General features: G+C 37.7%; 1 long non-coding RNA gene across 1 annotated transcript; it reads left to right on the top strand.

Annotated features, from left to right (window-relative positions):
* Window positions 1–1,375: 1,375 nt before the first annotated feature.
* LOC146376317 (uncharacterized) lies at window positions 1,376–8,885 on the top strand. Its single transcript, XR_014801859.1, has 3 exons — window positions 1,376–1,583; window positions 6,001–6,080; window positions 7,084–8,885. It is a non-coding gene; the product is annotated as an uncharacterized LOC146376317 (long non-coding RNA).
* The last annotated feature ends 11,412 nt before the right edge of the window (window positions 8,886–20,297 follow it).

Raw genomic sequence — 20,297 nt, 5'->3', positions numbered from 1 at the left:
TTACTGCTTTAGCTGCCCTCAAGACTAAAACTGTGAAATTTAGCTGATTCTGCCTTTATTTTGTAGTTTGATGCTGGTTCTATAGAAGCATTTCAGTATACTGTAGGTTAGAGAGTAGCCAAAATCAGTTGTTTCAACTTTTCTTAAACACAGAGAAGTACTATGACCCATGTCCTCTAACAGCACATGCTATATCCAACATTTATAGAGTTTATATGGAGCGTTAAGCGAAAAAAAAGGAAAGATAGATAGATCAAGACAGGTAGATCAAACATCTGGCACTTAAAATTGAACATACATTTATTTAAATAAGTTCTTTGAAGGTGGTACAGTAATTTGGAAAGTGCATAAACTGTAAACAAAGAAGTAGACCTGCTGTTAATTATTAATTACTACCTCTTTTTTCTTCTTTTTTCCCCCTGATATTTAAGATGTTTATTTTGAGGTAAAGCAGCAAAAACACTGGACATTTAAAAGGCTAAACCAGAGATTAGGTCATGAGAAAAGAGGTGACCACATGACTGAAAACAGCAGTCCCTTTCAATCACCCAGTGGGAAAGTCTAAGCCTGGACTGTGTACTGAGAAAAGAAACATTTTAAACACACAATTTGCACTAATAAATATGGACCATTATCTAAGGTCAGTTTATTAGCTTGTGAGGGATTTCAACATGGAAAACGGAAAATAAACCAACTTGTTTAGGCTGCATTCGAAGGAAACCCAGCAGTGAATGACATGAATTAAGCGGAAATAATTTTACCACTTCAGGGAAAGACAGCAGTTCGGTGTTTGATCTGTTTATGATCATTCTCTCAATAAATTCATAAAGTACATGAACATCATTTGATGTATAAACACACATGAAGGTCAGTGTTATTATATAAAGCCAATCAAGCCGTCAGAGCATTCTCCTTCTGATTGACCTCATTAACATGAGGATAACACCTCTCCTTCCTGGAAGGAGGCAGAAACACCTCTGGAGTTGAGTCAGGAAGGGCATCCAGTGTAAAAAAAAAAAAAAAAAAAATCTGCCAAATCAAACATGTAGAGCTACCCACTGTGGTAACCTCTACAACGAGGGACAAGCTCAAAGTGGCATTATTTCAGAGTATAACACAAGGTGGAAAAATGTATAGGCTGTACTGCATGCTAGTTCTGGTGGTGTGTTTGCTTCTGTAGGAACAGAGCGAAACAGTGTCTAAGTGGATTGAAAGGCAAATTATAGAAAGAAAAGCATGCTGAGTTGTAGAAACGAGTGGATGAGCAGAAACTAAAATAGAAAAAGAAGACTTACATAATACAAAATCTAATATAAGCCCAAAGATATAGAAGACTGGGTGAAGGCTTAAAAGGGAATGGTAACAGGAAAAGACAAGGAGAAAGTAAGAGATACATGGATATGACTGAGCACTCAGCACAACACGTTTCTGCTTCGCCCCCTCCTACTTCAGGGTCTTTTTGATCTGTCATAGTTTTTTCAAGGATCTCACATCCCACAGCCCATCACACACCAGAGGTTCTGAGAAATAACGCCACAAAACCGCCCTCTGACGTGGAGAAATGAGGATTTGGGTCTGTTAAGGTATGGGTTTTCTTTTCTTTTCTTTTTAGAACAGAGGTTAGTTAAAAACAGATTATTCCTGTTTCATAGGGTAGTCCAAATGTTGATGGATGAGACTGTCTCTTGCTCACGCTAGCACACTCACACAAACTCATCACAGTGATGGAGGACATGTGTTCAAGGACAGCAAACACAAAAGAATGTAAAAGCAAACAATATCTAATCCATTCTGCCACTTTCTGCTTTAAAAAAAAAACAAAAGACCCAAAAGTATAAGAGAGATGAAGAGTCGGACCCCATTGTTAGTATTACAGTCGGTGAGGAACACTTCACCTCAGCGTTTGAAATTTGAAAGAACTCTTCTGTCTCTCCTTCAGCAAGCGCCAAACATTTGCTGCCGCTGCTTCATTTGTTCTCCTTTCTGTTTGCTCCTCTTCTCCCAGAGGATCGTGCACTCCTTTTTAATAAGTGATGTTCGGCTAAAACTCTGATAGGATAAAAAACAGTGGACAGACTCTACACCAAACATGCCTCAGTGACACAAACAGTGACTGCGTGACACAGTCTCTGAAGAAGGCCACTCTAAACAGAACAAGCCCCTCTTAGTTTGCCTGGAGGCAGTTATGACTTTGCACTTGTTTGTGTGTATGTGTGTGCGTGCACACGTCTACTGTAGCAGGAGGAATCACAAAGGCAGTTTTGACTTTAGCAGCTGTATCTGTCTGTCTGTTTGGATGTGGATGTGTGTCACAGACACAGTCAGTCTCAGGTACAAACATTGACAGGTGTCTACCAAATGCATGAGTTTAAAGAGGGATTTGGGTTGAGGAAAGCGTGGCAGTAAAGAGGTAGGAAAGTCCTGGGGTCTATAGCCTCTGAATGTTGTTGCTGACCATGACCATTCTTTTTATGACCAGAGTACAGATCGTTTGATGTGCAGGGTAACATGCCATGAACATGACTTCACTGTATTCAAATGGTCTCTGCTATCACCATATCTCAGTCCCACAGAACACATTTGGGATGTTGTGGAACTGGAGATTTCCATCATGGATACTATCATGTCAGTATGGACCTAAATCTCTGAGAAATGTTTCCAACACTTTGTTGAATTCATGCCATGAAGAATTACGATCTGAAGGCAAAAGGGGGTTCAGCCCAGTATTAGCAAGCTGTAACTAATGAAGTGGTCTGCAGGCGTACTCACAAAATAAATAAAATAAACAAAAAAAAGTGTAAAAGCGGGGACTGATATCTATCTATCTATCTATCTATCTATCTATCTATTTTTTTTTACCCAATAGATATGCCTGTCAAGTCAATGTCTTGTTAAAATAATGTGATTTGAGCCACTAATAATCCAAATACTAATATTTGAATTTTGAGAGACAGTTGAAGGGTCTTCAACTCACTTCCACAAAACAGGAGTTTTTGGACCGCACACTACAGGAGATGAACTCAGTGTCAAGGCACTTGACACCCACCATTCACCAAACACAGGCGTAGCTGCCATTATCCACCAACAAAATGTTATTTATCATTTGAAGAGTTTTTAAAGATAGAAATCATTCAAAAAAAATTGTCTGTCTTTTTGACTGATTAAAATACATGCTCACTTCCTTTTTTTATGCCACAAAGAATGCACCTTTTCTCTCTACAAACAGTTTGCCAACAAACTTCACTTCCTTAAATCAGAGGGCAGGAAAACAAGCACAGAAATTATTAATTGTCCAGTAAGTTCTATTGTGTTAACCATCATCTCCTCAAGAGAATTACAGCTGTATTTCATCAACCCTTTCAATAACAGTCTCTAAAGGTTTCTTTTCAACTAATTGCTACAGCTGTCAAAGCAAAAGTATTTCCCTATTTTTACTTAAAACGGCATTTCAGCTGCCCGACAGCTCATGGTCTGCTTTGTCTGGAGTGAAAGGGGTCATACTCTTCACCATGGAGGATGCTGTTGGAATTCATGCAGATTAATGCTTGGCTTTGTCTTGCTGAAATCAGTAATGCCTGACTTGAAAAAAGAGTTCATATCAGGCATTTCTCACTATTAATATTATGCATTTTTAGGAATGCCTGCTAAGATGTCCCCATTGCAACTATTAATCTATTAGCGGGACAGCTGTGGCTCAGTAGGTAGTGACGGTCTTCTACCACTCAGATAGTTCCCCATTGGCTACCCGGTTCCTCCAGTCTGCATGGCTGCAAGTATGCCTGGGCAAGTACAGAATCCCCGATGCAGCCATCAGATTGTGAGTGTGAGGGAATAGAACCAAGCTCTTGTATGAATGTGGGCGTGACTGGCTCAATGAGACTTGTAGTAAAAAGAGCTTTGAGTGCTGGGTAATAGTAGAAAAGCACTAAGCAAGTCCATTTTATCATTTTCCTTCACACATGCTGGATGTTAGCTGGGTGCATCCTAAAAGAGGCAGGGGTCAGCGAAAGCATTGTTTGGAGATTTAAAACCCCAACAATCAGACAAACACCTTGAGGTAACCGTTGCTGTAAACTGGGAGTAAAAAAAATAACTGACCTGACTTGAATTGACTCACAATTAGCAGAATCAGACCTGTTTGTAATAGAGGGCCCTTTGAGGGCAGAAGTTCATGGACGTTCAGTATCGGTTTTTAGCCTTGTCCCTTGTGTACAGAGATTTCTCTGGATTTACTAAATCGCCTAATTATATAATGTAGATGATGAAATCCCCAAAGTCTTTGCAATTTAACGCTAAGAAACATTCTTAAATTGTTGACCTTCACTTGCAGTCTTTTTATTTTTTTATTTATTTTTGTTGAGCTTGGATTTAAACATCAATACTCAGTTAATTATCTCAGAGTTCTTCATGAAAAATACCACATAGATGTTGTGAGAGTATTTCTCCCAGCGGCTGGATGCAGCAGCAATTCCCACAGAAGATCACGTTAATATACAGTAGGTGTTAATTTGGACCTTGCTGCCTGTGGCACCTTGTTAATGGCAACTGAAAACAGAGCAAGAGACAGAGAGTGATAGACTGAGTGAGCGAGAGCTCTTGGAGAGGAAAGATTACTTGGCTTATTGCATCATATCCAGCGCCTGTCAGCAGGCAAAACATGTTGCCAAGAGCAAGATCTATTGCCTTAAAACGAACCCTTTCACAAAAAAAACCCCAGCGCCCACCGTCTTCGTTTCATCTGCTGCCAACTCTTGCGATGCATTTTCACAGTGTCTCTCCGTGTGTCCTGTAAATATGCTCACAGTCCAAGTAAAAATAACTTAACATGTCAGCTTTTTTGCTTCAGGGACAACATTTAACCTGAAAGACAACACTGCTTTTTGGGGCTTAAGTGTCTCTGCCTTGAGCAACAGTGGCTCCACGGCTGCTTCACAGATCTTTAATAATATCATCTCCGTGCTCGCTGCTCTGGGTCCTCTGAGACAGCATCTTTGCTTTCAGTCATGTTGTTTTAATTGCCAACATGATACTGACACTGGCAGAAGATGTGCACATTAATTGGGCACTTACAAACACACATGCACACACACACACGCCAGGCAAAAACACACAGTAATTCCTTTAAGCTCCACTGATAGTTCAGATCCCATCTAATTAGGTGTCTTTAGAACAACCTTTACCTCTTATTGGTCACAACTTAGCAAACTGCTGAGCGATTAACAGAGCGGAGCGAGCTACTGTTGCTAATAACTGCAAGAAATATTACTTGGACTACTTGTGTGTGTTTTGTGAGTTTGTTTCTCTTTACTTGTATCAGCCTGCCAGATGAAAACTAGCCTTCAGGCTAAATCTGACAGTGCTGATATATATGTTATAAATAAATTAAGAAAGTAATGCAGTCTAGATGAAGCAGCCTCAAAGCCTGATTTGGGTTTGATTGATTTTATGATGGTCAAAAAAATAAATAAATAAAATGAAAAGTAAAAAAAAAACCATTGAAATGATTCAGTGTTAAAAATAATCACAGATGAGATAAAGCTTCATGTATAGATACATATAATCACTAAAGTATTTATGTTTATAGTTTTTTCTTCTGTTTTTGTTTCCACTAAGCTCCAATCGAATCACATCTTTTTATTACACAGTTGTTTACAGGTTTATTGTTTAGATTGTTTAGTGTGTGTGCTTGCTGAGCAAAGAAGTTTAATGATTTTTGAAGGAGAGATGGCTGGCTGGCTGCCTGAATAATCTATAGTGAGAGCTACATTTCCAATAACCACTATTAGAGTCAGGTAATGTATTCTCTTTATTTACTCAGTGCTTTAAGGTAGTTATTCCAATAAAGTACACACTGAGGGTGGCGAACAAGGAGTCATATATGCCTACATACTGGCAAAAAAAGAAAAGGTGGGTGGAGGGACTGAGAGAGAAACAGAAATAAAAAGACATGATTTTTTATTTTTTATGTGTGTTTTTTCCCCCTGTTCACTTCTTCATCAGCATCGATCATGTGGATTATCAGAGTCTGGACTCGTAGCTAAGCTAAAAGCTGCAGATGAGGAAGCTGCTGCAGTGTAAAAGTGCGTATGTGAAGTTATTTCTTATCAAGCTGTATTGAAGTGTGTGTGCTTGGTAAGCTACGCATGAGCAAGCATCCTCGGGGTGTTTATATACCCATATGGGGTTGCTGTGTGTAGTATATATTTGTGCTCTCTGTAGAGGTTTGCATCGTGTTTAGATTTTTATGTATGTGACTGTCACTGTGTGTGATGTGAGTGCATTCATGCATGTTGTGCGCTGTACTCTGTTAGTGGACAGCAGCAGAAGTACCTGTAACAGAGTCCATCCATTTGTCTCTGCCACGGCCCGACTGCAGTTTATGTATCTAAAGGAGCGCTCAGTGACACTTCATCATTCACAAACAGGGCCTTTAACTGAGGCCATTTAGATACATGCAGTAACAGCAGCCACCGGGTTTATCTTATGAACAGCATATGAGAGTATATCCCCAGACATCCCCAGTCAAGTATGGTTGTTTGTACAAACAGCACCAGGTGTGTATTTGCAACTGTGCAACAGTGTTAGATGAGAGACATGTTGTTAGACCCAGATATGAGGAATAATAAACATTGACATTGACAGTGATACTAGTCTGTGCTCAATACTCAACCATGATGTCAATAATTCTGGGATCTGCCCTTAGATGTTCCCAAATAGTATGTGTATACCTCCAGAGTGTGCTGGGTCTGCCCAAAGGTTTCTTCCCAGTAGGCAGAGGTCCAGGAAAACCTCCACAGGGAAGCATCTTAGAGGCATCCTGATCAATACCTGCTTTTCAGTAGAAAAACATCGAATTCCTATCCCAAATCGCCTGAGTCCCGATCCACAGAGAGTTTCTGTTAGATTGATTTAACAGTTTTTTTTTCTTTGTTCATTTGTAATTTGCTGCTCATTTACTTCCATGACATAATAATGTGATGAAGTCTTTTAGTCGTCTACATCCCGGCCTAACCCTTGTGTTTTTCTCATCCTTTCCCCTCTTCTCCTTCCCCTTTGTTGTTCTCTTTTTTCTGTGCACTTCAGTTTTCACCTTTTCACTCCTCTCTCACTATTCAGTAACTATCCTCTCCTCTTAGCTTTCCACTGTCTGTTCATTTTCCCAGTCTTTCCACTTAACATCAAGAAGAAGAAAAAACAGGTCAGAGAAGAGCAGCACCCACTTGCTGTCTGGCTGGTAGAAATCCTTGACCTTTTGCTCCTGCTCCATTTTTCTGAGCAGTGGAACCTGTCAGATGACCTCTTGTCTTGAATGTTGAGAGACCCTTTAAATGTTATTGGGAGAAACTGAGATCAAGATAGACAGAAGGTGAAAGATGTCATGAAGGGAGGTATGGTTATTTTGTATGAAATTATCTACTCTTGATGATCATTCTAACACCTTCATAGTGCTGTCTTTGAGTATTTTACTGTAATGTGCAAAAGTCTTGAGCCACCCATTATTTCTTTGTATTTGCTGTGAAAATGGGAATTAGTGGCAATGATTTTTTGAAACACAAATATGCAAAGAGAAATGACAATACAGGATATAAGGATATATAACATATCAAGACTGAAAGTCAGTATTTGGTATGACCACCTTTATTCTTCAGTACAGACTAAGCTCTTGTTTTCAGGAATAGTTCTCCAGGTTTCTTGGATGGCTTAAGTAAACATCCAAAGCTTTTTTTTTTTAATGCTAGCTGCTTTACTTGCATTCTCTGTCAAGATGATCCCACACTGCATTGGCGGTGTGTTTGTAGACACTTCACATTTACATGCTGTTCATCCGCTCTAGATCTAGATCATCTTTTTGTCATCCACTTGTCCAGTTTCCTCAGATTTTTTAAGAACTCACTGCACACTATGCCAGCTTTTTGCTAATACTGATTAAGATAGGTACATTTTGTAAGCTTGAATTTTTCATATGTCAGTGTTAAGTGGCTTAACAAAAAAAATCCTGTTACAATGTTCAGGTATAAGGACTTGACTGATAATGAGAGAAAAAGTAGCTAAAGTCCAAAGAAAAAAATATGAAAGGCATTTTAGAAAACCTGGAGAACTATTACTCAAGATTTTATTTTTAAAGTACTAGAAAGTCTCGCTCTGGGGAAGCAAAATATAAAGAAATGAGGGGTAGGTCAAGATTTTTGTGCATTAGTGTTAATGTGTTTTGGTTCAGCTGAAACACCAATACTAGAGAAAATGAAAACATCACTTGTTGGAGATTAAACAATCAAATCAATTTTTTTTCCCCAATTTAAAGTGTAATTTTTCTGCAGCTTTTTATAAATCAGTGTAAATTGTGCAAAAATTGAATTGCAGGTGGAAAATTAGAGTGTTTCAATGAAAAAACTATGACATGTAATATGTACTAAACTATGTTTATCCAAACATCATGGCAATTTGTGATTATCATCAAAAGTTGTCATCACTGAGAGTTATCTAAAATATTGGTGTTAAAAGGGGTTTTTAAAAAAGGAGAATATTATGATAATTTAGTCAAAGTTAATAACAACACACGAGAGATAATGTGTGGTTCAGAAATACGCGGAATAATGATTGTGATCAAACTCCATCAGCTTTTTTTCTGTTCATTTATTTACTGCAAATGTTGTTTTTATGGGAGACATGAAAGCCTTAGTTGATCTGCAGTCAAAAACACAGTGAACTAATTTTGTAATGCTCATTATCAAAGCCAGTTTAAATTTCAACAAAATTTGATTCTTCATTTCAGTCAACAGAGTTTTCTGCAGTGCTGTTTGGCTGAAATGTTGTATTAAAATGTTTCAAACTTGCCTACTGAACAAAAAAAAACTTGAAATTACTGTCGATGTGAGTTGCTTGTCTTTTTCTGAGTACTGTTCATTTGATTAAATCCTTTTTTTCTGTGCATGCACAGATAACCTTTTTTATTATTATTATTAAAAAGGCAACAATGTTTTTTCAGATAAAGCTTTGTTTTGAAAATTGAGCTATGATTAAACCATCAAAGGCTGAAATTATTAATTTTCCAAATGGGAAGAATGAGTTAAGATGAGCAAATTTGATTGAAGTGGAGAGAAAGATTCCCGCTGGGAAAATGCTACATAAAAATGGGAAAGGATAGGGTTTATACAGTATAGTGATAATATATGCCTGTCTCAGCTCTTATTGATTGTGCAGACCCAGGAGAAATATACTATCAACATTTGCAGAGTCAGTACAAATTCTGCCTTACCAGTAGAGTGATCCTTACTCTTAAAGCATCCCGAAATATTTTCAAATCTTACCCCTCAGTGGAGATTCACAGCTAAAATCGCTGAAACGGCACTTTGTTTGTGAATCTATAATTATAAGAATGCATATGTGCATACTAATAATGAAATCATATTAAAAAATGTCCAGTGACTTTGAAATTTTCATTGATTTAGATTTCACGCTGTCAGTTTGTCAGACAGCTGATATGTTAATGCTTATGTTACTGCTTTTCTCTCCAGGGTATTGTGATAAAGTGAGCAGGCAGACGGTATATAATTTGGCGAAAGAGGTCCTGTGATCAGCTTCCAGTATGAACTTCAACATGTTGCCAGAGATTTATCTCTCATCAGCACACAGGCAGCATTCAGAGGCACTGGATTACATAAGGGGAAGAGCTCAATTACTGAAGACTGTAAAATATGGTGCTGCATTTTTGATGCAAAAGGCCTCGGGAAAAAAACAGCAGTGGATAACAAGAAAATGCAGACAAACAGCGGAAACCGCCAGTTACCGCGAGGAGGTGATGAAAGCAGCGTGGAAAAAAGGGTCATGACCACATTTAATGAGAAATGGCAAAAGCGTCAAATAAAAACAAACAAAAAAAAAGCTTTTGGAAAGACTGCTGAATTTGAACTGCAGAAAAGTCAAAAACATTTTACTGCTTCTGTTCAGACAAAAACACACCGGAGGGTTTAAGCTCACACAATCTTCTGAAGGTTGAGCCGCTTTGTAATAGAAAGCATTTTAACTGAAATCATCACAAACTGGTATGTGATGCACTAGCCCAGCATCCAAAAGGCTTTGCGGTGGGTGATTAAAACTCCCAACACTTTGACGGAGCATCAGGATGTCGATGAGGTGAGTGTCTGTGCAGACCCCAAGGATACTAAAGACTACCTGCGCCGGCCACACTGTGTTTACTCTGCATATAGAGGCAGAGCAGTTTCTTCCCCTAGAACCTGAGACTACATCACCAAACTCGTCCTCCCCACATAAACAGAAATATTATTGTTATTTATTACCAATCTATATTTATTATGACTAAATTAATTATTTATTTTGTTTTGAAGTGCCGAAAGCATCTACATCTGAAATTTATAAGTGTAGTTTATAAATGAGCGAATCATAATTAATGTTTTTTTATTTAAAAAGTGAATAAATAATTGGCATTTATACCTGAGGTGATGCTTAAATATTGTTCAAGCAATATTTAATGTCTGGAGTATTACTTTGATTGACCAACGGGTTATAAATATTATGGGTTTGTTATTGCGGGTCTTAGTTTTAGTCACTTAGTCAATCACTTAATAAGTTTGCTAAATATATTTTGACTCATGAAGAGTTATGTTTAGCTCTCTACAGTCAATAAGTGGGACAACTTACAGTTCTGTTGCTTACCTACGATAAAATTAGTTATGGTTATTATAAAAATAAAAATTCTGGTGACCGCCAGTGCTACTGCTCATCCTCTCCATCTATGGTATCAATTTCAAAATCCTACGTCGCCTTGTTCTCAAGCTATCACATTTACAAGACTTGCAGAAGACGCAAACTCCAACCATTTTTTTCTATACTTTTTTGTTAGCGTTTTTGTTAGTGACCTTGTCACTGTAGACAGCATGTGACAGCACCTGCAGCCCGTTAAGGTTACAAAGGTAGACCAGCAGATGTTGCACACAGCACAACATTTGCAGCAACTTTTATTCTTCCTAACTGACTTCATACTGTGATAATTAAATGTTTTATTTATTTGTTTGCTTGTTTTCTTGTTTTGTTTTTCTTTTTGTATTGGGGAAAAGGTATTATTTTTATCTGCACATCTGTTTATAGCTTCATTTGAACATATTATTTCAGTTGTTTATCTCGATGAAAGGGCATGGGTTCCCTCTTTTATTCTGCTATATTTGAATGAACTGAGATTAGTGCACTACATAACATTGCATGGGGAACACGAGTATGCTTTATATTCTTTCATACTGTAATGTCTTTCCAGTTGTTTTTCCTTGCCTTACTATGTGCCTAAAATGATTAAAATGCAATTTTAGTGAATCCAAAGCCTTCAAATCCCTAGAAGTGAGAATCAAATAAACAGATATATTCAACTACATTTCAGTAAATCTGGACAGAGACATATACATGTTTGGAGATCATCTATGTCCCTCAGCAGAGAGAAGAATTTTAATTCCCGGCACACAGACACTGTTAAAGTCTTTTTTGCATATACAGTGGATACAATATTCAATCTGACAAAATATGAATTATGCAGAGTGGTTTCCTGACTGGTAATTTATTACAAATATTAATACCATACATCTTCTTTGATTGGCTTCCCTTCATGTAAGCCTGGATTCATATTCCCTTACATATAGAACAACAAACGCTAACATTTCTCATGTCATCATATAACAGATTTTATGTTATGCTAAAGAAAAATTGCAATACATCAGGTGGGATTAAAGTGACGGTGACAAGTTAATGGAAAAAATGTACGAAGGCAGCAGACAGTGAAACAATATCTGATTCTCCTCCTGCAAAACCAGGACATTCTCTCTCCCCCTGAACAACACTGAGTATCAATAAAGTTGAGCCTCAAGACCCTAGAGGACTCGCCTGCTCTAATCCACCAGGACTAGGCCAGGATTAACAGAGATGTGTGAACAATACACTGCACTGATTGCAAAACTCAGCCTTGCAAAATGACAAGAATTCCCTGAGTGAAACTCCATGGGGAGTGAGACTTCTGTAAACTGGGAAGCAGCTATGTTAGGTTTTTAGACTACTTGCTGGCTTTGTTAGTGCACATTATCCATGGATTCATATGCTGTCTTGGAAAACACACTCAGATGTATGGGTACACATAACAACTGAGGCTTTTTTCTGGTTTCTCTAAAATTCCTTCTTCTGTTTTTTTTACTGGCCTGCTTTCATGTGCACTTGCTCCATTTACCCTCCAATCATTATCATTTACTGTTTCTCCCTGCCTGTAATTCTCTTTCAGGCTGCGGTCAGTTTGCAGTGCTTCATTTTTTCTCCTCTCTATCATTTACTCTGTCTTATTTTTCTCCCCTCTTTGCATCTCAAATCAAGTCAATTTATGCAGCCCAAAATCACAACTCTGCCTCAAAGGGCTTTACAAAGTGTACAGCATACAACACTCTCTAAACAATGTTTGATGACGCACACATCCATTCTTGTCTATCTGCAAAAAATTTTTTGGCAGTTAAACAATGTCAGCTGACTGCAGATGCTTTTCTTGGGGGTACAAACAAAAGGCAAAGGTAGAAAGATCCCAAAAATTAAAGAAGGAAAGAAAAAATTATGATTTAGAGATATAATAATTAATATATAATACACATGTATATGTAAATGTAAATGTCGATTTGGATCAAATTTGGATCAAATTCCAGGTGGAGACAGAACCGGTACAATATGGAACACATATTTTCCTCCCAATCATAAAGACTGGGAGGGCAGAGTACATAAAAATGCAATACACAAAACAAAAGGACGTGGATCTGAAATCAAAAATGTTCTGAACAAGCACTGAGAGCCACTATGATTACTTCCATTAGTTGAGTTGTTAGAATTTTTTATTTACTCCTTCTGCTCTGGATAATTTCCTTTCCTCTCCTCCACATCCTGCTTTAAACCTAGTCTTTTCTCTTTAGTGCCATTAACATGCAATGCATGGCTTCATGCTTATTTACTCAAAATGTGTAATAAATCCTCTTTCTACAGAGTGTGCATTCCTGATAAGTTCTTATATATTTTGTCAACAAATCCCTCACCATTTTACTCGGCGTTAAAAGTGAACCCTACTGGGAACAACACTAAACATTCTCTTTGTATGAGCAGTCTCATAGTCCCAGTTATGTGCTCATCTGTTTTACCGGAAGCTGTTCTTCCTGTATCATTTCAGAACATTAATATGCCTGACTGTCATCACCTTGTAGATATACAATAAAGTTAATTCGGCAGCAAGTCAAAGTCAAACCTTCGCTGGAAGGCCTGCATTCTCTGCCATAATTGCATTTGGCAATATCCACTGGTAATAACTGCAAAACGTGGCCTGGCCAATTTCATTTTTGCATTGGAGTGTGAAGAAGATTGTAATTCAAAGTGCTTTGACGTATAGTGGAGTTTAGCTTGGTCATCAAGTCTAATATAGGAATAGAGGAGGGGGACTGCTGAGCTGATGGATCCAGCAGAATCACAGGCCCTGAAATAATTCACATTGTTGTTCTATGCATTTATTATTGATAAAAAATTGTGAAATTGTATATAAAGCATGATTGCAATATATGAAAAATGATAGAAAACTGGCAGATTTGAACAGAAACTGTTAAAATGTTCATTTTATGAAACTTGTGGCTGCACTATCTGCCATCTACAGGGATTGTCTTTCTATCCATGTAGCCAGTATGGGCATCTATATCTCTCCTGCATGGTTAGGATCAGTGCTAGCACATAAAAACCTTTTGTGAACACAGGAAACAAAAACCCACTGATTTGTTTTTTTGTTTTTTTTCCCTACATAAGCCCCCACCTCGCTTTCTTTTCAGTCCCTGAACAGTTGGAATCCGTTTAAATACCTGTCTCACTTTCTCTATGTCACTAACTCGCACATAAAAAAAATATGATCCTTCTAGTTTTCCTCTCATCTCCCTCTCCAATCTCCCTCACCATTTCTTTCTTTCCTTCTATTTCTGTCTGTCTGTCTGTCTCTCTCTGCCTCCCTTTTCCCTCAGCACCAGATGTGCAGCATCTCCACTCAAAAGCGTTTTCCTCATCCAGGGTACAATAAACAGTTATTTGCAGTGTGGAATAACAAAGATTGTCGCCATGGATACTCCTCCATCCCGTGACTGCTGAGTGGCCCTTTCCGAGTTCTAAAAGGAGCAATTATCTGATGACATCAAAGACAGGTGACGACATAAAAAAGCAAAGCGAGGGAATTGGTTCCAGGCCATTTATCAGACAGGTGGAGTGGAGAAGGGGTCTAGTTCACCTCATTCAGTTGGGACAGCTGATATAAGGCAACAAGCCTTCACCTCAAGAGGCCCAAGACAGTTATGTAAACACAGCCATTCTGCTTGAAATGACCTGAATTTCATGAAATTCAATAAGAAGGACCCACAGCTCCAGTGTATTCTATAAATGCAGGCTAGGAGGGGGAGGATTACTGCTTTATCTGCATATTGCACCAAAGCTTTGACAGGATCACACTGCAACAGCTTTATATTATTGCAGTACACATAACTACAAACAACAATAGCTCGAGCACTGTGCAAACTTCTCATGTTCAGTAGATGAGCTCAGCCCATCCAAACAGAGAACTCTTTGATTTCAATACAAAAGACATGATCTAGTTTATTTTTAGATAAATGCATTTTTGTTAAAGCTCTGTTAATCAAAGAATCTAATGATGTGTAATGTGGAAGAAACAAAACCAAAGACAATTTGTACTGTGTCATGCAGCTTGGAAAACAGTTTTCAGCTCATACACAATTCCCAACTTCAAGTTTTGGGAATAACTTTATATCTCCAAAGCATATGGCTTCAAGTCATTTTTATTAGTTTAAATTCTGCCACTTTTCAGTCCAAGATCAAAAACAATGTTACTATTTGCTGAACATAAAGGAGGATTTAGTGGCAAAACAGAACAAGATTCCCTTTAAGAGTTGGTGAAGAATCAAAATCAGAACTAAAGGACGTTGAATAATGGAGCTACAGTACTACATTATCATTTTAATGCTGTGTGACCGGTATTAAATTGGACACCAACACATGTGTGCAGTGTGTCATTAAAAAATTTGAGGAAACTGCGTAAGTGAAGGACAAAAACTATTTATGATAGTTGCACAGAGGCATGCCAAATTACACAGGAACTGAAATGAAAAGGCAACAGGTCTCATATACTGGTTTCAAATTTCTGGTGCAAACTGGCAGTTTTTGGTTACCCCCTCCATGAATTGCCAAATAACCATGGTGGAGGTGTCTGTGCATCCCACATTGAAGGCTTTTGCTTTTGCCTCTTGGCAGTGACTCCCAAGGAAAACTAGTCCTGGGTGAGGTGAAAGACAAAGAGCAAGTCAGTCAAAGACTATGAGAGGAGGCACTGTAGGGGTCGAGAGAAATGCTGAGAGAAATACTGACTTTCAAGCACGTTAGAATTGTACAAACTGTTTTTGCTTGATATGTTGTGTTTACGTGTCCACACATGTTTCATATTTCCAGTAAACCACTGCACCTAAGAGCTCAAAGCTCAATGCTTTTGCACAGTCGCATACATGTGACTTCACACGAAGTCAATATTGTCATTATCGATTATTATTAATCATTGCAGTACGCTTTTCTCTCTATGTATATTTTAAGTTATAGAAACTGTAAATATTTTAAAAATTAAAGACTATCTAAATTAAATGAAGAATGAGTTAATTGCATTGGCAACCACCATGATATTAAGCATAAATTATTTAACATTTTAATAATTATATATATACTGTGTTTGAGGTAATGATAAATAATCCAGTCATTAACAGATTACATTAGATTTTAAGGGGATTAAAGGAAGATGAGATCATTTTCAAGACTGAAGTGAATCAAGTGATTCCAGTGTTCATCGCAAACATTGTCAAATGTGTTTGTGAATAAGGTGTTATCATCGAATGCATACATTTACCAATGCATATTGATTTATATGTATTTCTAGATTTTTTTTATTGGGTCATTCACATTTATGTGCTCATCACCCCTGCGAGACACAGAGGAAGAAATATTGGGCAAAAATTGTAGGTGCACTCTGATGTGTGTTAGTATTTGACTTGGACTTCCTACCAAAATGAGGTTTTTGAGAATACAAAATGCCACATCAGTCCATACATGTATCTTGGTTCATCACCTTTCTATTATCCTGTTGTGTAAAGGCAGAGCTTGCGGAGGATCAGGGCTGATGTTTTTGGTTTAAAAATGACTCCTTGAAAGCAGTTCAGACAGCACTGTTATATAGAGATTTCTTACAGTATATACACTTAATGATGAGCTTCAGCTAAACACCAAAGGCCTCAGGGCAAATCAACATTGAATGTTCTTGACATTTTCACTTAGCATTAGGAAATTGATTGCAATGTTGCTCCCTTAAGAGCCAGACTGGCATTTTCATATCATGGGAGCTGAAAACTCTCAGAAATAATTTATAGTCCATGGAGATGCAATCTCATTATAACCAAGAGATGTTGATCTTCTGCAAAGTTCAACATGAAATATTAATTGCATTTGGGTCCCTGAAGAGTTTTTCAGAATCAGAATCACTTTTACATGTGTGACAGAAATAGTTGGAAGGCGACTTAATGGCACACTATGCAGAGAATTATTAAAAACCAAAATGATCAGCGGTGTAAGGACATATTAAACTAGAGAAAGGAGGACAGCTCGAGTAGCATTGTGTGACACGCTGCAGAAATGAGGAGGATATTAGAATTTGGATGGTGGAGTCACCTAATAGAATGACAGCCTACAACTGAAAAAAGTACAGAAGATTTCCCACTAGAACGTGAAGAGCACAGATGAAATGACACTGTGATTACCATAAAAAAGGATCAGTAGTTGCTTTGGTATGTACACATGTGTACATACTAATGTCAATATTTCTCTAACAAGCCACTTTTTGTAGTGGTTAGAAACAAGGCAATTTCATTTGGAGGTCAGGATGCACGGTAATAGAAATTGTTGATATTTGAAACACTTCTTTCAGTAACCTCAAAATTACAAGAGGTTTCCGTCCAGAAGCTTTTTGAATCAGAGTAATTTACACAACAAATTGGCCAAAACAATTGAGGTATGGGAGGCATCAGGGATCGACCTTCTATCTCTGGTCCTCCTCTTTTATTCTTCATATTACATTGGTCTTCTTTGTATGTGTGTACAGAAGTCCAACACCATAAAAGTCATAAAGCAGAGACTAGAAGGCTTTCATTTTTCCCCTTTTTACTCTCCCTATGATTGTTGCCTTCTTTCAAATGTGTTGGCAATTTTTGACATCAACACTTCAGAAGCATTTGAATGATACATTGTACAAACAAGTTTGCTTGGAGCATACTGTGACAGAGAATCTTAACCACACAGTACATGAGAAATGTGTAAAAATGCAGATATATAGATTGTCAGCGGTCTATAACCTTTCAGTGCTGCTGTTTTGATATGTAATGGCAAAGAAAACTGTTCTTGAAGTGAAAGTGTGAATCCAGGCATCCATCCATTCTCTACTCGATGTAAAAAAGGAAGAAAAAAAACTGCTTGTAAAAGAATCATTAAACAGGAAAATTATATGACATCATCCAAACAGTCTAATACTTTAATCTTTGGTCGTCCACCTAAATGTTTGTGTGGCAGGGTCGGTATTTTATATTTCAAGCTGTAAAGTGTAATATATTGTGCCATGGTCCAGTGCACCGTGGAGATACTTCACAGAGTGGAATGAGACTTGAGGAATAACGATGAGGGATGGGTACCTCATATTTTTGTAGCTGTAGAAAGTCATATAGTGCAAGGTCTGGAATTAACAGGGTTGTGCAGACGCTGTGGATTTCAAAGTATGAGCAATATCCACCACACTCATGACAAATAGCATGGCAATAAATGGTGACTGCAGTAATGTTTATTACTCTATAACAAGGAGTTTAGAGATTGTAGACGGCTGTGGGGTTTGAGTCACAGGAAAAGTGTGATAGGATCAAGACAGCGTCTGCATAATTCTTAGCTATGGACTTCTAATGTACAAGACTAGGCCACGAATCCCACCATCAAATGCAAAGAAAGTTATATATTAAAAAAGAAAGGAAAGAAATTATGATGTTGTTCAGTTTCTTTAACTATGGGTAAATAAACGCTGTACTAAGTATTTCAAAAAAGTCTTTACTACATGCAGTTAGTGCATAAAGCATTTCTTAAAAACCAGGAAATTACAAGTCTGTGTATGTTGAAATCATTAAGTGCAAATAGTGGTATTTTTATTTGTGCAATCTAAACTAAATATCATTTAAGAAAAGATTACGTTTCTGTTTTTCATCTTTATAGTTCAAATGAAGCTAAATGAAGCATTTGTAATTCATTTATTTTTTAATCAAAGGGTTTCTGTGTTTCACATTCATGCAAACCATCCTATTTAGTGCTGTTGAGAAATGATTCTTATTTCATTTAATTTGTTTATCTTTGAGTGTTTCATCTTGCATAAGCATTTCAAAAAGTTGTAAAAATAATACAATTCCTTTGAAATACAGGATAGAGACCCAGAGCGTCAAATGCAAGTGGTTATGTTGCAACACAAGGGCCAAAAACAATGCATAGAAAGATGTGCTTTTAGTACAGTTGTTCTTAAATACAAGACTGAAAAACTTGAATTCTTGAGCCTGAGAGCTGAGACCACATGCTGCTGGTAATGATGCCCATACTGACAGAGTTCACTGTGTGGTTTCTTTCATTGAAGATGGTGCAGTAGTTCTCACATTTTATACTTGCAGCACAAAGGCCCTTACTACCCAGTGGATTTGAACCCAGGATCCACTGGATCCATCGGCTGCTCAATCTCAGCAGCCAATCAGTGTGTAAATGTGGGTGTGTTTGTTCTAACTCTGGTTGTGTGTTTCAGATTAGGGGCCTAGCTGCCTCTCCCACTTTTCTTGCTGACACACCTGGAAGCAGTTTGGTATTGACCACCTGTCAGCGACTCAGTGATTACTTACATGTTACTATTTACTTTTTAAAAAAAATGTTTTTGATTTTGATCTTTTTGATCATATACTTAAACCCCTGTGCTTGACACTCAAGTGAACAAATTGAAGTACTTGCAGAACTAATAGCCACAGAAGAATAGGCAAAGGATGTTAAACTAATGCAAGCTCAGAAAGCCAAACTACATACACTTAAATATGAAATAAAGCCAGACAGAAATGCATCTGAAGCGCCATGAAGATAATACAGTTACAAAAGTTACAACTGGACAGTGACATAATAAATAGCAGCATCTGGAGTACAAACATATAGTAGTAGGTGATGATGGCATGATGGTGAAAATAATCGTGAAACAAAATCAGGCTCTTGAAATAACAATGCAACATGTATTAAAACCATGTGCCGTGCTATTTCAAATTCAACAGCCAATCTCTATGGCCTCTTTAAGTCAAGAGATGATCAGCCTAATTCAAGCAATTACAGACTCACCAAGCTTAAATTGCCTACTTGTTCCAGAACCCACTACATTTACTGGTGATCCTCAACAATTCGTGGAATGAAAAATCTCATTGATGGTTCTTATAGGTCATAAACCTCTCCCAGCGAATGAGACAATACTTTATCTAAAGCTTTATCTTGCAGGAGAGGCACATAAGGATGTAGAGGGATTCTCTTACACAAAGACAGAGAGCACCTATCAGAGTGTTTTTGCAATTCAAGAAGGGAGGTATGAATGTCCATTTGTCATATGAAAGGCTTTCAAAATCAAGTTGCTTAAATGGCCCAAGATAGCTCCAAATGATCTGTTAGCACTTTGCAGATTTTTTCTAAGGTTCTTCTAAGGTTGCGCTGAAGCTATACCTCATGTCAAAGGTCTTACCATCCTTGATTACTGTGAAGAAAATCACAAGTTACTTAGGAAGCAACCAGAACGTGTTTTGTACAAATGAAGCCCAGTAGTTGTGGAGGAAATAGAGATCATTTGTAATCCAGTAGCACCTTCATTCTTAATGAATACCAAAACCCAGAGGAGAGATTGTCTAAGAGAGATAGAGCACTAAATACAAACATTTGATCATCTGCAGTTATGAAAGTCATGGTATTGCTATGTGTTCAACCTTTGCAGCAAAGAACACTGATGATAAGAAAGCTCTGATTTATGAGAATCACTTGTGCTTTGGATGTTTGAGGAAAGGGCATATCATCCAAAGCAGTACAAGGTGACATGGATGTGGTATAAGTAGTAGGATGTCATCTACCTGGATTGCATGAGGAAAGAGACAGATAGCTTG

This window comes from Perissodus microlepis, chromosome 12 (genome assembly GCF_051167445.1).
Source record: "Perissodus microlepis isolate ML-2025 ecotype Zambia chromosome 12, ASM5116744v1, whole genome shotgun sequence".
Taxonomy (NCBI): domain Eukaryota; kingdom Metazoa; phylum Chordata; class Actinopteri; order Cichliformes; family Cichlidae; genus Perissodus; species Perissodus microlepis.
This window is presented reverse-complemented; position numbering and strand designations above follow the sequence as displayed.